At 32.0% G+C, this 19,985-nt stretch overlaps 1 protein-coding gene across 3 annotated transcripts in view; it reads right to left on the reverse strand.

Moving 5' to 3' along the window:
• LOC118182799 (uncharacterized) overlaps window positions 1–19,985 on the reverse strand; it is a 623,155-nt gene that overhangs the window by 263,089 nt on the left and 340,081 nt on the right. The window lies entirely within an intron of this gene.

The raw sequence follows: 19,985 nt of genomic DNA on the forward strand, positions 1-19,985 counted from the left end.
ATGAAACAAGGTGTAGACAAAGTTGTCTCAAACTCAAACTGCATGTCTTGGAAGTTAAAGAGCTGGTTGGTGAAGTAGTTTCTAGAAACAATTTGTGCGTTCCTTAAAGTTGTACTTAAAAGTGGATACAATGAAAAATTGTCGATCGCTTACCAACCTGTAAGACGGCTATACTGAACCTGGTTCTCTTACACCAGCACACTTTTTGGTAGGACGCCAACTACTTGCTTACATTACCAGTGGAAACAATAGTATAGTATCAACGAAAGAAGACCTGACCAGACGTTGCAAACACAGACAAAAAATAGGGAAAAGCACCCGGCAACAGTCGTATCTTCTGGGAATGAGATTTATACAGATGCAGCGATTCTGATACATGACGATAAAGCACCCTGATTTTTGAAGTTGGGAAAAACCCTGTAATTACATGAAGGTCATGACAGAAAGGTGCGTATATGTGCCATGAAAGTAGGCAGCGGGACTAGGGCTATCTAGAATTTTTATCCACTAGACTAGAGTCGGAAAGGACTTCATCACGTGCTTTCGGGCAGCAGAATGATCCACATAGGTACTGAAACTTTGCTCAGAGGGACATAAACGGCAGGAGAGACGCCAGATTGAAAGATTAAATTCAGATGTGGACTAGACTACGGTGTGACACTAACTGAATAAAGCTACTGTGATATAAACACGCATTGATATCTTTATTTATGTAAATGCATTTTAGGCTTATATAACAGCATGTTAATGTTAGATTTAGAGTAAATAAAGAAATAGAAATTAGGAAGAAATTTAATTTATTTAAGCGTCTTAAAGAAACATAATTTTGTCTTACTTAAATTGGCAGCAGAACTAATAAGATAAGATCTATCGGCCAGGGCAGGAAAAAAAGGCCAAGCAATTTTAAATTATATTATTTGAATCTCTAGATGTTATTGAATTAAGAATATTACAACTTACCTGAACAATAAATTTAGATGCGACTCTTGTCGTAGATAAAATTATAAGGTATTTTCTCCCTCCTGCCAGCATGCCTTCGTGGTGTAACGGTAGCACACTCGGCGTATATTCGAAAGGTCCAGGTTCGAGTCCCGGGAAGGGCAGGGCACATTTTTAACATTTCCTGATTCAAAAATAACCTAATAACTTTACAAAATGATCATTCGATCTTTGGGTTTTACCTACATTAACAAATAAATTTTCTATTTGCAAAGAAGAGATACTAACTCAGTGAAATACTAACTCCAGTTGCTCCAACAGCAATAAAATAATTCCTTAAGAACCAAATCGTGAATATATATTTTAGAAAAAAAAAAAAAAACATATTTCGCATGCAGTGTTTTTAATCAAGTATAGGAAGTGATTCTTACCTTTGAATTGCCGATTTTAATGCATATTTTTCAATGCTAGGAATGAAACATTGACAACAATTTCTATTGGTTACAAAAATGTTGTTTGTTGAAGTTGTGTCTTTGGAAGATTTTCCTTAAATGCATCTAATTACCAAACTGTCATATAATAATTTAGTATTAATTCAGCTTAGCATAGTTTTACGCAGAATATTTCTTATAGTCGTAATTTAGAATTATACTGGCATAACACACGAAAGAAATTTGTTTTAAGTTCAGTTATTTTTATTGGGGCTTGAGGAGAATTCACTATATAACTACAGATAATTTGAATATGATTTCAGAATTCGGTATGTTGGTTATACCAAACTAAGAATTCGTTTTTACACAATAAAAAAAGAATTGTCATATTTCAGCAATCAATAAAATCTTAATGACGAATGTTGCAATAAAGAGATGGCTTACGATAAGAAAAATGTATGACAGGCACATCAATTTTAAGAAGAGGTTCATTCACCAAGCTAATAAATAGGTGTAGGAGGAGCTTGTGAAATTCTTTTGGATTACATTTAGACATACCTATTTATAAAATGTTCTGACTTCATTGTAAAATATGTAGGTCAAGGTATTTTTTTGCTAACAGATGTTGCTTCGAGAAACGTTAGGAATCTATTTTACACTCAGAGTTTTTCTATTATATACTTATTAACGAGGCGCAGTTTGACTAGGAGAATAAGGACATTAATAACTGACAACCTTTTCTATTATTTCTCGTTCAAAAAAATGGTTTGAATTCGTTTTACTTCTATTCTCAGGATAGTCAGCGAGAAAGATAAAATCAAATTATAGATGATATTCATTGATGATAAACTATAATGAACGTGCTGTTGAAGGTGATACTGGTAAATATTAATATTTTCGCACGGTAATGGTTCTCATAGACCAGCGATCTTCAAATTTTATCGACTCACGAAACCTTTATAACTCCATGGTTTTTTTCGGGAAACCTCCAGTCAACCCTTGCAAAATTATACCTTAAAACAATATTTAAAGTAGATCAATATGTCATAGTTACTTTAAGTAAAGACAATTAAATTGCATTTTTTATTAAAAAATGATAGCATAAAATAAATGTAATTTAATAATTAATAGCAACTTGCATTTCAAGTGTGACCTACACTTGCATTATATTTAGTGACAGGGTGTACTTACACTTTTTTACACAAACTGTCTAAATATATTTTCATTGATGTCATTTGCAGTTGCATTTCATATTCTGCATTTGATTTGTTTCTATATTTTGTTTTTGTTGCTACATACATTGAGAAAAGGTTTTCGCTTAAATATATTGTTCTGAATGACATTGAAATGCTTATAGCTCTATAAAAAACATTTTTGCATACACATCCACTGAACAATCGAAAAAACAGAGCTACTCTCGCACGTATATCACTGCCAATATCACGTTACGGAAATCGGCAGCCCACGTAAAAAGCTTCTGATTACTTTTCAAAGATAACTGAACTGTATCTTTATGCTGTTGAGAACCTCGAAATTTGACTCGCGGAACCCATCCATCTCGATTTATTGTATGCTTGATTTGCAAGATTTTTTTCACACATATTTTCACTTTTCTAATCCTAAAATATTTTTTGAACTTCCTTTTCACTACCTAAGCATTAAAAATGCTAAAATACTTTAGAAATTTGCCGGAAGACGACTTGAGGATAAAAACGAAATAAGTAAAATACACACTTAATATTAGAATTTATGGCATTTTAAAAGATGAAAAGCTCGTGAAATAATGAAATACTGCGATGCCAAAATTAAAATCTCGAAGAATAAAATACTGCAAATCCTTTTTAAATCCATGTCAAATGAGATATACAGCTCCCATAACATTCTGAAAGTAAAAAAAAATCAAAGATATAAAATTAAAAAAACTTATCTGTCTATTCAACTAAAAAAATTATCTGTCCACGTACAGAGTTACTGGTGGACTGAGAATGTAAACTACATATCTGCGTTTTAGAGCAGTAAATCCTAAAGGCTTAGTTATAATTTACTTTCAAAAAAACTTATTTCATTGTCATGAGGAAGGTCACTGCATTTAATGTCTGCAGAGCACAACCGATTAAGCTTGAACTTACAAGATCTAAGAATGCATTTGAAGAAAACAATAAAGCGTTCTACATTTTATTGTCGGTGTAAAATGGACTCGTTTATTGCAGTATGGATTACAAGGCTCGGATCATAAATCATTCCTTCAACATTTCGAAGAAGAGTTATCCAAACCGATTCGAAAAGATAGTAAAAATGGGATTCTACGGATATAAATTTATCGCTAATATAAAAGCTGACGATGTTTTCTAAATGACAATATATATTTATATATATATATATAAAGAAGAAAAAGAGGAATATAATAAAATCAAATAAAAAAAATATCCACAAAATCCGACTCAAAATGCCAAAACGAAAGTAATAGTCCTTCGGGACTCAAGTCCCTTTGGACTAATAAATAATACAGGAAAAATAAATTTAATAAATTAATGTATATAACATTTTTTTTATTTATAGGTAGAAATAACAGCCTCTTTCTAACTTCTTTTTAATATTATTAATGACAATTTCTTTCAATTTATTCAAATTAAAAATAATGTCAATATTTTTCTAAATATATATAATGTATGCATTTGCATTACTTCGTAAGTTTGGTTTACATGTATTTTACTTTATAAATTTTAATTATATTTCACGTAGCACTACAGATGTGATATTCAATTCCGAACTGATTCACTTTACCGATCTATTGAATACTGATTCGTAAAAAAAAAAAAAAAAAAGAGCAGTAGAGCTTTTCGAATTCATCCATCGAGAGTTCTTATTGGAAATGTGCCAAAAAATTTCGATTCCCATGTCAGGACATAAAAGAATATTAATCCTCCCATGTTAAAGATGAGTTTAATATTTTTATCATTTTCCAAATTTTTTAACTTTTTTTATTCTAGAATTTTATTATTAATTGTGTGTAGAAAAGAGGTTTTAGAGAATCTCAGAGCTACAGTAAGAAATCAGTCTTGAGCGTTGGCTGTTAGTTTAGTCGATTCTTCCGATTCCGTTGTTGGTTCCATTCTTTCCGCTGTTCGCTCCATCCCCGCTCATCTTTCTTAATTCACTCTCCGTACCTGGTTTTATTTCTAATGAGCGGCGTAGTTATGAAAAAGAATCGATTCAATTCAGTGAGTGAACGCTAAAATTCTAATCCTATAAAAGGATGGGTTTGTCCACCTTTAGTATGCACACGTTAGCATTTATCGCAAATGCAGAAAAGAAACTAAAAACTATGATACCTGAAATAAAACTGATTTATTCTCGACCATGAATCATCCCGCATTTTAAAACATTTTATCGCAAATAAAAAAAATATGAATATCTTCATAATTTTCTCAATTAGCTGATTAAACAAAAACAAAAAAAAAAAAAAAAAAAAAAAAAAAAAAAAAAAAACGAACTTTTGATCTTGGCTGTTAATTGGGATGGCCGCAGAAAATTTTCGAATTTTTCTGATGGAGAGAAATAAGAACCAAAACATCGCTCACCAGAGGAAGACAGACATGAAAGCGTGACGTAGTTAAATAATCCATCTCTATATTTAATATTTTGTGAAAGGCTTTTTCTCCCCTTCTTGAAGAGTCAAGCTCTTCCTATCGCTTAGCGCTGATAACGGCAGAGTCATGGTAAAACATGATAAAATCAGTAACCTTGAAATTTTATTAAACAGAAACAGCAAACGGGTAACTCTAAATTTAACATAATTACCTGTTGAAAGACACAGATGATACTTTCTTCAAAAGTATAAAGAATTTTCACTCTGAAATGTCAGCTATAGAGAGTGTTAAAGAAGTATAATTAAATTAACATTTGTTTTACAAACGGCCAGTTTGTTAGTCGTTTAAGCTATCAGATTACAAGATCTCTAAAGCTTTTAAACTTTACATTTATAATCAGGTAATGCACAGTAAACGTATAAATGATCAGCCGTCATAGGCTGCCCGGAAAAAAAATTAAACATACATGAGAGAAACAGAAATGCCAGAATGATAAATGATTAATTAATTTAGAAGTCAAACAACAAAATTCAACGTTTTATTTGCAATTTATCAATGCAATCAGCGCAACTGCCAAAGTTCCGTTTTGGCAGCTGAGGGTGATGGTTCGGTAAAACCATCGAAAATAGTCCTGCGAAAATTTGCAAATATAACTTATTTGACTTCTAAATTAATACTTGTTCGGTGTGTTATATTATCTTAATGATAGATGATTTATGTATGGTGAAACACACTAAGGCTATTTACTTAAAAGAATGGATGCCTTCGTGGAGTACCTTTTAAGGGAAACCGACTTGTATACGCGTTAAACATGGGGAAAACCTAATTCCCATGCAGCCAGTCTGTTCGCCGGAATTCGAACCCCTGTCGAAATATCACTGTTCAGCGACTTACCGTTCGCCCAGATTGTTAGAAATGCACATGAAGACAATTGTGACCGGTCGAAAATTGGCTTATGTGTTGAGAGCATAACCATGATCTGTTACTCATGACAGGTTTTTCAAGATAGCAAATGCATCGAAAACATGAAAAACTGCAAAATTTAAAAGGAACAAATGGAGTTTGAAATTGACAAGATAAGTGTTAAATAAAGAGTAAAATAAAAGCTATAGAATTAGCTAAATATTTGCTTGGGGAGGGACAAAAAAGAAAGAAGGGAAAAGAGAACAAAAAAAAGATAAAATAAAGATTTTTTTTAAATCAGAGTAATTCACCGTACCCGGATTACTCATCTTACTCAGTACACGAAATATTATAATAGAATTATAATTTGTTACCCTTTATGTCTCTGCCATACAAATTAAAAAGGGTATTACTTAATAAAAGACTGTGAAATTAAGACAGCATAATCCTACCTTCAGAAATAAAAATTACAATACAAATTAAATTAACACGCTTCTTAGAAACATGCAGGTAAACAGGAAATGCATGAAATTTTATTTTCGAATGTAATCGCTGCAATACTTTAATTTTAAATTCGTTTGTACTTTAATAAAAACTATAACAGATTATCAAATGAAATTCTTTCTCTTCAGCTCCAACCGTGACAAAGAAAAGTATACTAGTCTTCAGCTTCAATCAAAACACACACCTTCCGTAACCGTTACATTTGATGAACGGCCGCCAATATCTTGAAAATCTGAGGCACTTGATAATGTTCCGCAACTCTGCCATATGCCCTTTAACCTCCAGATTCACTTGGCTTTTGTTACTATGTCACGTCACGTCACGTGGTATTTTCTTCAAGAGTGAAACGCCCTGCTTGTGTATTCAGAGAAGAAATGGGAAACATTAATTTCAGATTAAAAGGAAGAGAGGGTCCATCACAACGTGCTTCGATGTCGATTTTATAACATCGTAATTACTGCGTTTGTTTGAGAGTAGAATTTCTTAAAGGAGGTTTCGCTGTGATATTTATGGTCGTATTTGAGTAATGTAAAATAAGGAAAAAATTAAAACACACAATGAGTTGTAATCAACTTTTTATTTTTTTATTATTATTATTCATGGCGGGCGGAAGCACAGTAGCTTATAGGTACTTCGCCTTTCATCGTTTCTTTTTAGTCTAGAATCTGTTATCCATAACACCAACTATCCTTTTTGTTGAATTTCAAAAGCAATATTGCGAACAATAAGCTAAATCTAATAAAAGTAGTTCTACATAATTAAAAAAAATGTCGTATTGAAATAAATATACAATTCTGCCATGTTTAATTAATGCTTTGAATCCAAACACAAAAACTAGAAAATAACTTCGCCTTCGGCTGTTAATATTTTCTTTCTCAGCTTAGAAAAAATCACAAGGAAAACGTATTTAAATTACATTCGCAATGACAAGCAAATAAAGCTTAATTTTTTACTTCTGCTAAACTTCTCAGATGGACAGTTGAACTCAAAAAGCAAAATCCAGCCTATTCGATTCAACAAGTCGGCAGATCTATTATCTCTAACAGAGATAAATCTTCTTCATTCATACAGTACATTTACGTGGTAACTGGAAAATTCAGCTCATGTTTCGCAACTTCCGAGTTACGTATAATGTTCCGATTTTTCTCACAGGTAAGAGGCAAATTGAATACTTCACAATAAAATCAATTGATCTTAGTATTAATGTTAAAAACAAAAATCCAGCAATTACTTTTATTTTATCAATTCATAATAAAAATTATCATTGCGAATAACTTTTTCCGCATTGCAGAAGGTTACTTCGCTTTAAAGGAATGATTCAAGCCTTAGGAATCCTAACATGCGTGGATTACTCCAATTCTTATGCATTACTTGGGCCCACCAGCAGCCGAGCGGTAAAGTCGCTGAACGCTGCTAGTTCGGTTCGATGTTTCGAACCCCGCGAACGGGCTGACGTCATAGATGCTTTCGTGGTTTCCTCCACGAAGGCATTCCTCCCCTTGAGCAGATAGTTCTCGAGTGCTTTGCCATAATCAAATAAACCAAACCAAAATGTTATCTACAGTGGGGCCCAACAGCAGCCGAGCGTAAAGTTGCTAAGCACTGGTAGTTCGGTTAGAGGTTCAAATCCTAGCGAACGGGTTGGCTGCATGGTCGTTTTCGTGGTATCTCATGGATAACATGTATACGAGACATTTTCACTTAGAAAATCCTTCACGAAGGCATACCCTTAGGCAGATAGCCCTCTTGCGCTTTGCCGTAATGAAATAATATAAATCAAACCTATCTACAGAGGGCGCCGCTTAACGTGATCACGTTTATCCATGGCTGCTTTAATAACATTAAACATTGAGAAAAAAATTGCCCTTAAAAACCACAACGGAGTTTAACTAATTTAATATGAAATTATAAAAAAACATTGATAGCTACTTTCACAGCATTTTAATTAGGAAAATGCAGAAATTTATTTATGAAATGTGCATGATGTCTTTATATTTAAAGAAATTCATTTATAAAGGATTCATAAAGTTTCTAGAAATTATTTGGCCGATAGAGTACCCCTAATCTTAATACTCGCAAGGCATCCGTCACTGGAGGCCACCAGCGGCCGAGCGGTAACGTCGCTGAACACTGGCAGATAGGTCCGAGGTTCGAATCCCGCGAAAGGGGTGGCTGCATGGGTGTTTTCGTGGTTTTTCCCATGTGTAACGTGTATATGAGCCAGTTACCCTTAAAAAGTCCTCCACGAAGGCATCCCTCCCTTAAGGCAGATAGCCCTCGAGTGCTTTGCCATAATCTAATAAACCAAACCAAACCTTCACTGGAAGTGAACTTGGCATTGTAAAATTTAAAATTTGGCAAAAAGCAACTTTTGTTTGGCATAAATTTTTTCAAACTTTTTTTTTTTTTTTTTTTTTTTTTTTTTTTTGCACTGAAGGACTATTATTTTGGTTTTGTCATTTTGCGTTGGTTCACTATAAATGTCCAGTTCACTTTAAAAATTTTTGTCACCAAACTTGATCGCCCTGTATTATATTTAAAGAAGTTAATGAAAAATCTGCATAAATCTATGTATGTTTCTCGCATTGTGATAAAACAATGGTACATAGAGCCATCCAATTTTGAATAACGTACGTTTCCACTCGAATATGGGCATCTGGAATCCCAAATTTGGAATTCGTTTTCTCATCTATATCATATTTTGTAAACCTTTAACGAATTTTTGATTAACAAACTCAACGATTTAAAAGCGAGCAATGGCAAAACTCTACGGGTAAGAAAAAACCTTCTTTATCTCCAGTATGTAGAACTGTGCATCGAAAATTCTAAGCATATGCTCATTTTAAAATTATTTTGCGATATTGCTGTTGAACTGAATTTTAAATGACGCGATATTTAATAAATAAAGGTAACACACAAAACGTTAAAAAAACGCCCCTTTGGACATCATTTAAAATCTGAAACCTTTCAGTTTTTTTTTTTTTTTTTTTTTTTTTTTTTGTGTGTGTGTTTCTAAAGAAGAGAACCTATATCTAATCCTTTCAAAATCAACAAAGTTATCAAAAATGTACGTCAGACTGAAGTTGTGTTTTTTACCTAGTTTTTAAATGGTTGATTGAAATTGAAACCAAGATATACCGCCATTTATCTTTTACTTGGCGACATCGCTGTGTAACTTGATAATTTTTATAACGCACTAGTGGGCTGCAGCCAAAGCAAAATTTATAAGTTCTATATACTCCTGAAAGGCAAATGTATAAAATCATATCAGTATGAATGAAATTTTTTCATCTTTTCTAAGCAACAACCTATTCAAGACACAATAACACGCCGAATAAATACTAATTCAGAAGTCAAACAACAAAAATCAGCGTCAATCCACAAAATTTTCACAGGACTAGTTTCGATGGTTTTACCGAACCACCATCTTCAGCTGCAAAACCGCAAATAAACCAGATAGGAAATAATGATTAGATAAGATAAGAAAGCCTGGACAAGAATAAGCAAGTGGCGCCATCTGTTGGTGAAAACAGAACTAAAACATAATTTCTTTAAAGGCCGAAGGCAAATTTGGATTGGAATTAGGATCGTTAACTAGAACAGAAAGATTTTTATGAATGTGAAATGCCTCTAGAAAATCCAGTTCTCCAATGGAAGATGTTTTTTGAATAATTTTGGCAGCAGAAAAACTGAAAGTGTGGTTTTCGGACCAACAATGTTGAGCAACAGAAGACTTCTGTGTTTCCTTTTTTCTAACATATGCCTCATGTTCCTTGACGCGAAATTTTAAGGCTCTCTTAGTGTAGCCAATGTAAATGAAACCACACTGGCAAGGAATCCTATAAATACCCCAAGAATTCATATCCGGAATGGGGTCCTTGAGTATGGAACTCGGAATTTTATTGATGGGAGAATAAACGACCCGAAAGTTAAATTTCTGCAAAATATGTGCAACTTTATAGCTAATTGATGGAAAGAAGGGAATGACAACAGAATTTTTATAATCTCCTAAAACAAGAGTGTGCCTTTTAGTGTGTTGAGATGAGAATTTTTTAACTGCTTGATTAATAATGTTGGGTGAGTTTGCTCCTCCAAACTATCTTTTGATGAAGAACTAAATTATTTAAAAGCAATAGCTATTGACAGAGGCTTTTCACCCAACATTATTAATGAAGCAGTTAAAAAATTCTTTTACAGAAACGGATTTTTTGAAATTTTATATTAATTTTTTGTCATTAAAATTCATCTCAGTCATTTTGAAGTGCTTTTGTCATGCATTTTTAAGAATAAATTTACACAATTAATGTGTAATGTGTGGCAACAATAAATTATCGGCGACACACACTTTAGCCGCTTATATATATAAGGATATGCTAAATTTCAAAACAGGCCAATATATAAATTCACGTATCTTGGAAAATTTTGAATTAAAACTCTAATTTTTTGCAGGTATGCCTAAAAATACATTTACTTCAAGGTGATGGCATAATTTTTATAGGTTACGATACAAAAATGTTTTAAAAAATTTATAGAAGTTACTAAAAAATACAAATTTTTAAATTAATCAGAAAATACTTGCAAATTTTATCTGGATTGAACCTAAATTTAAAACTGTGAAAGAAGGAATCAAGTAAGTTTACTAATAAAAAATGTTAATAAATATATACCAAATTTAATTAACACTGAGGAACTAAACTTTTGAGAGCTACTTTTTTAAGAACTACTAGAGCGAGTTTTACAAAACTTGGCACTTCTTCATAATTTGAGTCTTAGGATCGAAATGTGGAAAAAAAAATCAATAAAGTAAAATCTCAAAAGCTTCAGATTTTAACAGTCGTCCAAAAGGATTTGTTCATTTAAACTATAAGATAACTTACATTTTTCCGAATAGTAACAGTCTCGCGAGCTGGAGATAAAATGTTTTAGTTTGAACAGTGTTGCCGCTGCTCGCTTTCAAATCGCTGAGTTTGTTATTAGAAAATTCATTAAAATTTTACATAAATCTGAAAGCTTTAAAATTTTATATTACGCCCAAAGAAGAATTTTTTTTTTTTTTTTTTTTTTTTTTTTTTTTACGTTTTGTATGTATTTGTATGTAATTTTGTATGTACCTGTATGTATTCAATATCATGATTTTCGCTCTTAAACCACAAAAATTTCAATTCAACAGCAATATCACAAAATACTTAATAATAGCATATCTTTAGAACTTTCAATACACAGTCTCGCGCGCTGGAGATAAGAATGTTTTTTTTTTCATGCAGTGTTTCCATTGCCTGGTTTGAAATCGTTGAGTTTGTTAATCAAAAATTCGTTCAGGGTTTACAAAATGTGAAAAAAGTAATAAAACAAACTCCAAATTTGGGCTTCCAGATGTCCATACTGGAGTAGTGGCCTACGTTATTTAAAATTTGTTTTCTCTAGGTGCCTTTGTTTTTTCACAATGCGAGAAACATACATACATTCCTGCAGATTCTTCATTATTTAATTTCTTTAAACATAATGCAAGGATCTAATATTTGGTGGCAACAATTTAAAAAGTGAAACGCTGTTTTATAGTGGAAGACTCAAAATGCCAAAACAAAATTAATAGCCCTTCTGGGCAAATTGCCCCTTTGCGCTAACAAAGTCGAAATTTAAAATTCGGGCTTCCATGCACACATGTTCAGGTGGAAGATTACGTTATTCAAAATTTGACAGTTCTACGTACCGTCGCTTTTCCACAATGCGAGGAACATACATACATACCAGCAGATTCTTCACTATTTCATTTCTTTATAATAATACAGGAAGATAATATCTGGTGGCAACAATTTGAAAGTGATTACGCTGTTTATGGTGAAACGATGCAAAATCCCGTTTTGAGACTAATTGCGTCTTTTGGGCTGAAACTGGTTCGATTTTAACCGTTGTCCAAAAGGGCTATTTTAAAATTTAATAGTTTATAAGAAGAGATTTTCAAAAGAGATAGATGGCCAAGGTGGAATAGAGAAACATTTTATAGTATATTACATAAATATAAATTTAGACTAACAGGAAAACGTTTATATTAAAAATGTGTACTAATAGCATTCTATAAAAATAATATTTTTAATTAGATTTATCATGAATTAAATGCATTTTTATTTAAATCAATCAGATTGAAAAGTTAACAACAACATATGTAAGAGCTGCATCTACTACTTTTATATAACTTAGTTTCTTAATTAATAACAGACAGATTAAATTTGAAAGAATTTGAATTTGAATCATATATTTTGCGGAATGGCAACAGATTCGAAGGAAAAGTGAAATAACGCACTTACAGTTAGTCAACACAAAACTGTGTTCAGAGACTCATAGCCCTTTTCAGTTGAAAATATTTTTGAAAAGTGAAAAAATATATAACGTTATTCTATTAAAAGTATTTACTGCTTTTACTTAGATATACCAAGATATAAGCATTTTTATTACTGAATCAGATTCAAGAGTACAAAAATACTAGTTTTACGACCTGCATCTATTGCTTTTAGATAGCTTAATTTTCTTTTAACAACGGACAAAAGATAAATACTTTACTTCTGCCGAACGGCAACAGATTTCAACAAAAAGTGAAAAAACGCAAAATCGCGCCTCGAGATTAATAGGCCTTTCACGGATATTAAAAAAAAAATTTTTTTTAAGGAAGCCCAGACGAGCGTTAGCTCAGAAGGGTCTCGAAATGAGATTCTGAATCACTTTTCAAATTATTGCTACCAAATATTATCTATCCCCTGTATTATTTGGAAGAACCTAAATAAAAGAGAATGTGCATGAATGCGGGTACGTTTCTCGCATTGTAAAAAAACGACGGTACCTACAGATATCAGATTTTAAATAACGTAATCTTTCACCCGAACATGGACTCCTGGAAGCCCGAATTTTGAGTTTCAAATTTGTTTTATTATCTATTTAACATTTTGTAAAACTTTAACGAATTTTTGATTAACAAACTCCACGATTAACAAACTCAGTGATATTGCTACAGATAATTGCAAAACACAAAAATCCAAATTATGAATTTTCATGAATATTGTGTATGTTTATTTCTTAAGAAATTCAATAATTAATTTTTTTACGAAAATTTAAATATTTGTCGAATTTTATTGCGTATTTTTCGTAGTTTATTGCGCTTCAATCTGCACATTTTTCGTATTTTACTGCGTTTTTGGTTTGCGTATGTTTCGTATTTTGTCACTGTATTCGAATTCCTTTTGGTCGACGAAGTCCAACAAAATTTCAACAGAAGTCATTCCTGTTTCGGTACTCATGTCAGTATCTTCATCGCTTGTATTTTCGGAACTGCCTCTTCTTTTCTTATGACTTTTGAAACGATATCCGCATCACTCAAGCATTAAAAGTGTGGCTCAAAGACGGCAATCGATATTTTTAAAGAATTTTATATTTTCAGTTTTTGGCATACATTTTCAATTATCGCCTGGGCATCTTTACAATTAGATAAATCTCCGCAATTATTCTGTATCAGGATAAATCCATGCTCGCACTTAGGAGCGTTTGGTTTTTGCATACCCTCGCGCGCAGAGTTGAGTGTACTTGCGTGGGCACCGCCTCTCATGGGTAATCTGCAAATCGGATAATCCGCACCTGGAAAATTAAAAGTTGACTGTCATACCGTTTCAGATGCAATTGTATTACTAAATTTAAAATGCAAATAGGAAAACTGGAAACGCCTTTCAATTAACCATAATTTGCAAAGCTAAAATCCATATAAAAATTTACCTATTGAAAGATAAGATTTCTGTTACAACTTGAGCTTTTAAAATACATTATTATTATAACTTATATTCCAATTCTTTTCTGAATGAAGAACACCAAAAGGAAAACAACTTACTAGAAATGAAATACAAAGAACCTGTGAACGAAATTTTAGCTAAAAAATTTGAACGATAACCTCAGGCAAAGTGGTTCCAATACAGCATCATATATATGTGGAAGAAATTTGTTGTATTAGTTAATTTAATTGATAGAAGTTCCGAATTAATTAGCTAGTTGATTTCCTCAGCACGTCTTAATGATTTTGGGAGCTCCAAAAGAAGTTGTCCTCAATTATTACCCTTAGCACGTCTCTTAATTTTCTACGCTTAATTTCCGTAATAGCTGTAATTTCCGTGATTTTCTTGCTTCATCAGTCGCTTTGTTACGTTTCAAATTAACAAGTCTGTGTAGCTCACTATGTTTGGTTCCAAATGTTTTATGGTTGCAGATTATAAACAATATAATAGTATTTACAGTGGATGTAAAAAGATTATGATATCGATCTCTAATTTCGTTTACGCTCTAATACGTTAAATAATTTAGAAGATTATAGAAGTGGTGCTAACATAGAATATTAAAATGTTTGAGCTTTGATTCTTGTAATCAGTAAACGCATTTGGCATTCTGATAAAATATCATTTGAGGGATATACTGATTGCAACACTCGTGCGCAAACAATCCAGTGATGACGACAGATGATTATGATCTACAACTAGGTTTTGAATAATGAGGTCTCTTCTTTATCAAACCTTTGCACTTCATGTATTCCTCATGTAAAGTTGATGCTATGCAAATTCCTAAAATCCATATATCCTCTATTGGATCTATAGGATTGGCAAAAAATTAATTTCCGTGTGCACAAAATATTACAATAGCTTTATATTCGTTTTTTTATTCTTCTGCCAATCTCATAATTTCTTCTTTAGAAATTTCGCAGCTGACACTTTTAGGTTGCTATAGAAACAAATTTCCTGTATTTTTGTTTATAAATGTTAGTGTAGGGACAATTTTAACATGAGGTATCAAAATTTATATTTTCGACATATTTAACATTTTTATTTTCCTAAAGGTAAGAAAGCATCTGAGGCTCACATAGAGATACGTGAAATTCGTGGTGTTAATTGCTTAACAGAACGTATGTGTCAGAATTGGTTTAAAAATTTCGTTCTAGAGATTTTTTATTTGAAGATGACTAACGTACTGGCTGAAGTTGGTGACGACAAAATTGCAGCCCTAATTGAATAAAATTGTCAGATAACTGTGCGAGAGCTTGCAAAAGCGTTACATGAATCATATACAATAATTGAAAATCAGATAAGATGTCTTGGATTCGTGAAGAAGCTCTGTATTTGGGTTCCGCTTGAACTGAAAGAAATTTACTTGATACAATGAATCAATACTTGCGATATGCATTTCAAACGTAATGCAGTCTACCGTTTTTTCTAAATGAAGTATCTCTGGTGATGGAAAATAGGTCGTCTACCATAATATTAATCGAAAAAGATCATAGCGAAACAACACATCATATCGAAAGCTAAATTGCATCAGAAAAAGATCATGCTATCAGTTTGTAGGATTACAAAATTGTGTGTTTTGAGCTGCTTTCCAAACAGCCAACTCAGGTGATAACAACAGCATGATGATTAACTCAGATGTTTACTGCCAACAGCTTATTCAGTTGGAGGAAACAATCAAAGAGAGAAGGCCAAAATTGCAAATCGCAAAGGAATCGTGTTCCACCACGACAATGAGGGGCCTCACCCATCTTTAGCAACACGCACCAAAAAGTATTGGGGCTTGGCTGAGAAGTGATGTTGCTCCCATATAGCAATGACTTTGCATCATCGGATTGTCATTTATTTCGAAGTTTACAATGGTTAAAAATTTCAGTAATGACGATGATCTCCAATCCCACTTGGTTGAGGTTTTTGCTAGACTAGAAGTTCTGTGAATGTAGAATCATGAAGTTATCAGACAGAGAACAAAAGGCCATCAAATAGAATGGAAGCTATTTGACGGATCAAAGTTAATTTTTTATACAGAAAAAAATCTCGAGTTTTATTTCACACTAAAATCCGAAATAACTTTCTTGCCAACCCGATATAATGATATAAAACCACAGATAACCACACAAGGAGACATCAAACACTGTGATTCACTATATTCGGATTAAAATGCATATATATATTCTCTAGGCTGTGTTATTAAGAATTCTTAGATTCCAATATATATATTCTCTAGGCTGTGTTATTAAGAATTGTTAGATTCCAATATATATATTCTCTAGGCTGTGTTATTAAGTTTTCATCACATTGTTAAAAATGTTAGCGGTTTTTGACATGCATTACATCTATTGAGGTTTCTTCTTGAACCTTCCAAGATATTATCAACAAGTACATGATGTGTGTCAGATGTATTTTTATTACTGTCCTCATTTTTCAATTTCGCATAATAAAACATGTTTTGAGAAAATTTAATCGCAGACTAATAAAGTGAAATCTTTTAATCCTGGTTTTTTAATGATAGATTAAAAGGCATAAAGAGAATAATAATGAGTCCTAATTTTTTAAACCACATGTAGATTTTGCTTGCAGAATTACACAGAAAGGAGAAAATCTCGGTCTATAAAGTGTCTATGAAGGCAGTTCCATCTGAGATCAAAAGTTTAAATAAGTGCATTAGTTTCAACGTGAAATCAATTTACAATGAAATAACATCATGGAACATATTTGTTTCCTACTATTTGGCTTTGTTATTTCGAATAGATTTTCTTAAATGCACGTTTCTATGTTTTACATATTTAATTTCTGGAAAAATAATTACTAAATTAGTAGGAAGACCATTAACTATTTTTTGAATGTGTTCAACTGGAATTATGCATACCAAGATAAAATTTCAATTTCGTTTTATCTTTAAAAAAGATAAAAGGAAATTGAAATCATATATTTTTAATTCTTGAAATTTTATATGTAGACTCCGGGAGGTGTTGAACTATTGTTTGAATTTTCCATATTACATTTATTTTATTCACTTATTATTTTTTTATTAATTTTTTCGTTTATTTGTAGAACTAAGATGGTTTTGAGCTAACAACTGTTAAGAGATGACTTGACCGAAGTAAAACATCGAACTATAGGAATGATTTACTGATCGTTACATTGCAAGAGTACATGAAAGGAATGCCTTTAATTTCTCACAGCACTGCGACTGCAATCAAACAAAATATAGTTTAGTTCTTATAAGTTCATTTACCCATTATTATCTTTTAAAAGCAGTGTAAACCCGTTCGTTCTAATTGCAATGCCGTTTTATCATTTCGCCACTTCTTACTGAACGTTTGTAGAGACTTCGATTGAAGCATTTTAGTAACAGTGACTTACCTCTTGTCAACATAATTAGAAAGAGGTCGATAGCAATTTATTTCAGTATCTAAAAGACTTTTTATTATGTAATTTAATTCAATCTGGAAGTTGTTCTTGGTATTTTAATACTATGTATTTTAACGTGTCTCATGTTTTTGACTATATTTATGTTTCACATCTGAAATCATCTGGAGTTTTATATACTTCTTCATCTCAGCATTCATCATTTTATTACTTCATGCGATTTTATAAATCTGGTGTGGCTTTGAAATTGTGTTAGCAAAGTTTTTTTATGTAAATTGTGTCTGGAAATATCTAATTTGTTTTTGGCGCATATAAACCTTTCAGGTTATACGCCAAATCCTCTTCCACCACCACTTATAAATTCAAAATGAAGAGACTAATGAAGAAAAATTGCATTTCATTATTAAATAATAAACTATTGGAAGCGGATAACAATTGCATCGGACAATGAATGTTCCTGAAGCTAAAAAGAAGACAATTAACAGAAGCTGGCATCACAAACTGCTCAATAGCCACTCGAAATTGTCATAAAATAACTTTCTAATAAATCGTTGAATAATATCTTTTAATCATCTGAGCAACTGCTTATGTAAGACTTCCGATTATATTTTAATACTTATATAAAGATTTATAGCGACTTTTATAATTTTATTTCTTCTCTTGTTACATCCTTAGGCTATCTGAATATTTATAAGACATCTAGATACATAAAATATGGAAATTAGCCACAACCTGCAACCTGAGATTGCCAAATACAGCTACAGGATCTAAAGTGCTTACTGTAAAAGTTGAAACTTTGATGCTCCAGGCGACAATACCAACCCATTGCATTGAACTCATGACAACCACAGATATAGGAGATTTCATTTCAGCCGACGATTCGACATTTTCATCTCTTCTGATATAAAATTTTTGTAGTGCATATTCGTAGCCATATTTTTATGCGTATCTGCATATGTTTATTGCGAAATTTTGTGTCTGTTGTAAATCGCAATGATGAGGATTGCAATCATGTCCAGTTATACACTTCATACTTCTTCGTATAACATTCTTGAAAAGATAAGCGCATAGCTAAATTTGCGCAAGAAAGCGCCAAATATTCGATAATTATAAGCTGTTTTTTCACATATTAATAGCATTACAACGTATTAATAGCAATACAATTTTATTAAGAACAGCAGCGAAAAAGATATCTGTAGCAAGGCAGCGTGAGAAAAGCAAAGTCATATTATTGACATTAGTTTATTATTATTAGTTATTTTTTATTAGTTTCCAGAAAAGAGACACAGATCCCTTTATTGAGTTAGTTGAAATTTCTATTTAATTATAATAAGAAATTATACATTCACGTTTACGTTATCTAAATATATCCCAGCAAAAGCATTGCACATTTTTCACGTCTTTCTGCTCGGAAAAAAGTCTAATGACTCTACAACGCATTATGTCTGTATTCCAGCAACATCTATATAACCATTTCGGCCATAACTAAAAGTTAATTAGTGTCTTCTCTTCCAGTCTCCTAAAATATTACATACATATGGAATAATATGGATGTTAGTGACGTGTAGATTCAAAAAAGTAGTTGCATTAAAGATGACAGTACTCATGCCGATTTAACATTTGTTTTAATTCTTGAGAACAACAATCGTGCTCAAACATCGATTCATGAATCACACAGTGTAATGAGCGCAAACTGTGCTCCCGTTTTTGACTACATATGTGCCTCTTTACATCGTTATGATTATATCATGATTCACCAAAGACAGGTAAGCGGCGATATATTAACAGAACAGCGAGAAAAAGTAGGAATGCAACTCGTCTAAGATGGAAATGTATAATGAGTTGGTTTTGGTTCATATTTAAAAAAAAATTCTGTCCCGAATTGAAATCAGTATTGGCTGAAGCCCATTATATAAGTGCCGGCGTTATTAGCGTTATGCAAAAATAATATGACATGAATTAATTTTCAAAGGAAGCAGTTTAGGGAGATTCATTATAAGCAGATACTATTTTAGGATAGAAAGGGGAAATACCCAAATTAAAATAGAGAGTTACGAAAATACTGCAAAATAATGTTGAAATTTCACTTTAATATTTTTTCTTAAACATACATATGTATACATATATATATATGTAAATATGAATGACCAAGAGAAAGACGGGCATACTACTCCTTAATGTAAACAAAGCCTAATTTTCCGGTTAGCAATTTCTTAAAGGATGAACTGTTTTTTCACGAATAAAATGTTTGATAAGTCTAAATTAGCAAAATTTCAATAAGAATGTTAAATACAACATTTAAGCAAACTGTTTTACAATCAAGAGAAGTAAATATTATAAAACAATAATATTACAATTTAAACTATCATAATATTTTAAACCCTAACTTTGTATTTAGTTCTTAGCATTTAGAAACAGAATTCAAACTGGAAAAATTT

This window comes from Stegodyphus dumicola, chromosome 4, assembly GCF_044657685.1.
Source record: "Stegodyphus dumicola isolate Sdum_Otavi_A_Nest chromosome 4, ASM4465768v1".
Taxonomy (NCBI): domain Eukaryota; kingdom Metazoa; phylum Arthropoda; class Arachnida; order Araneae; family Eresidae; genus Stegodyphus; species Stegodyphus dumicola.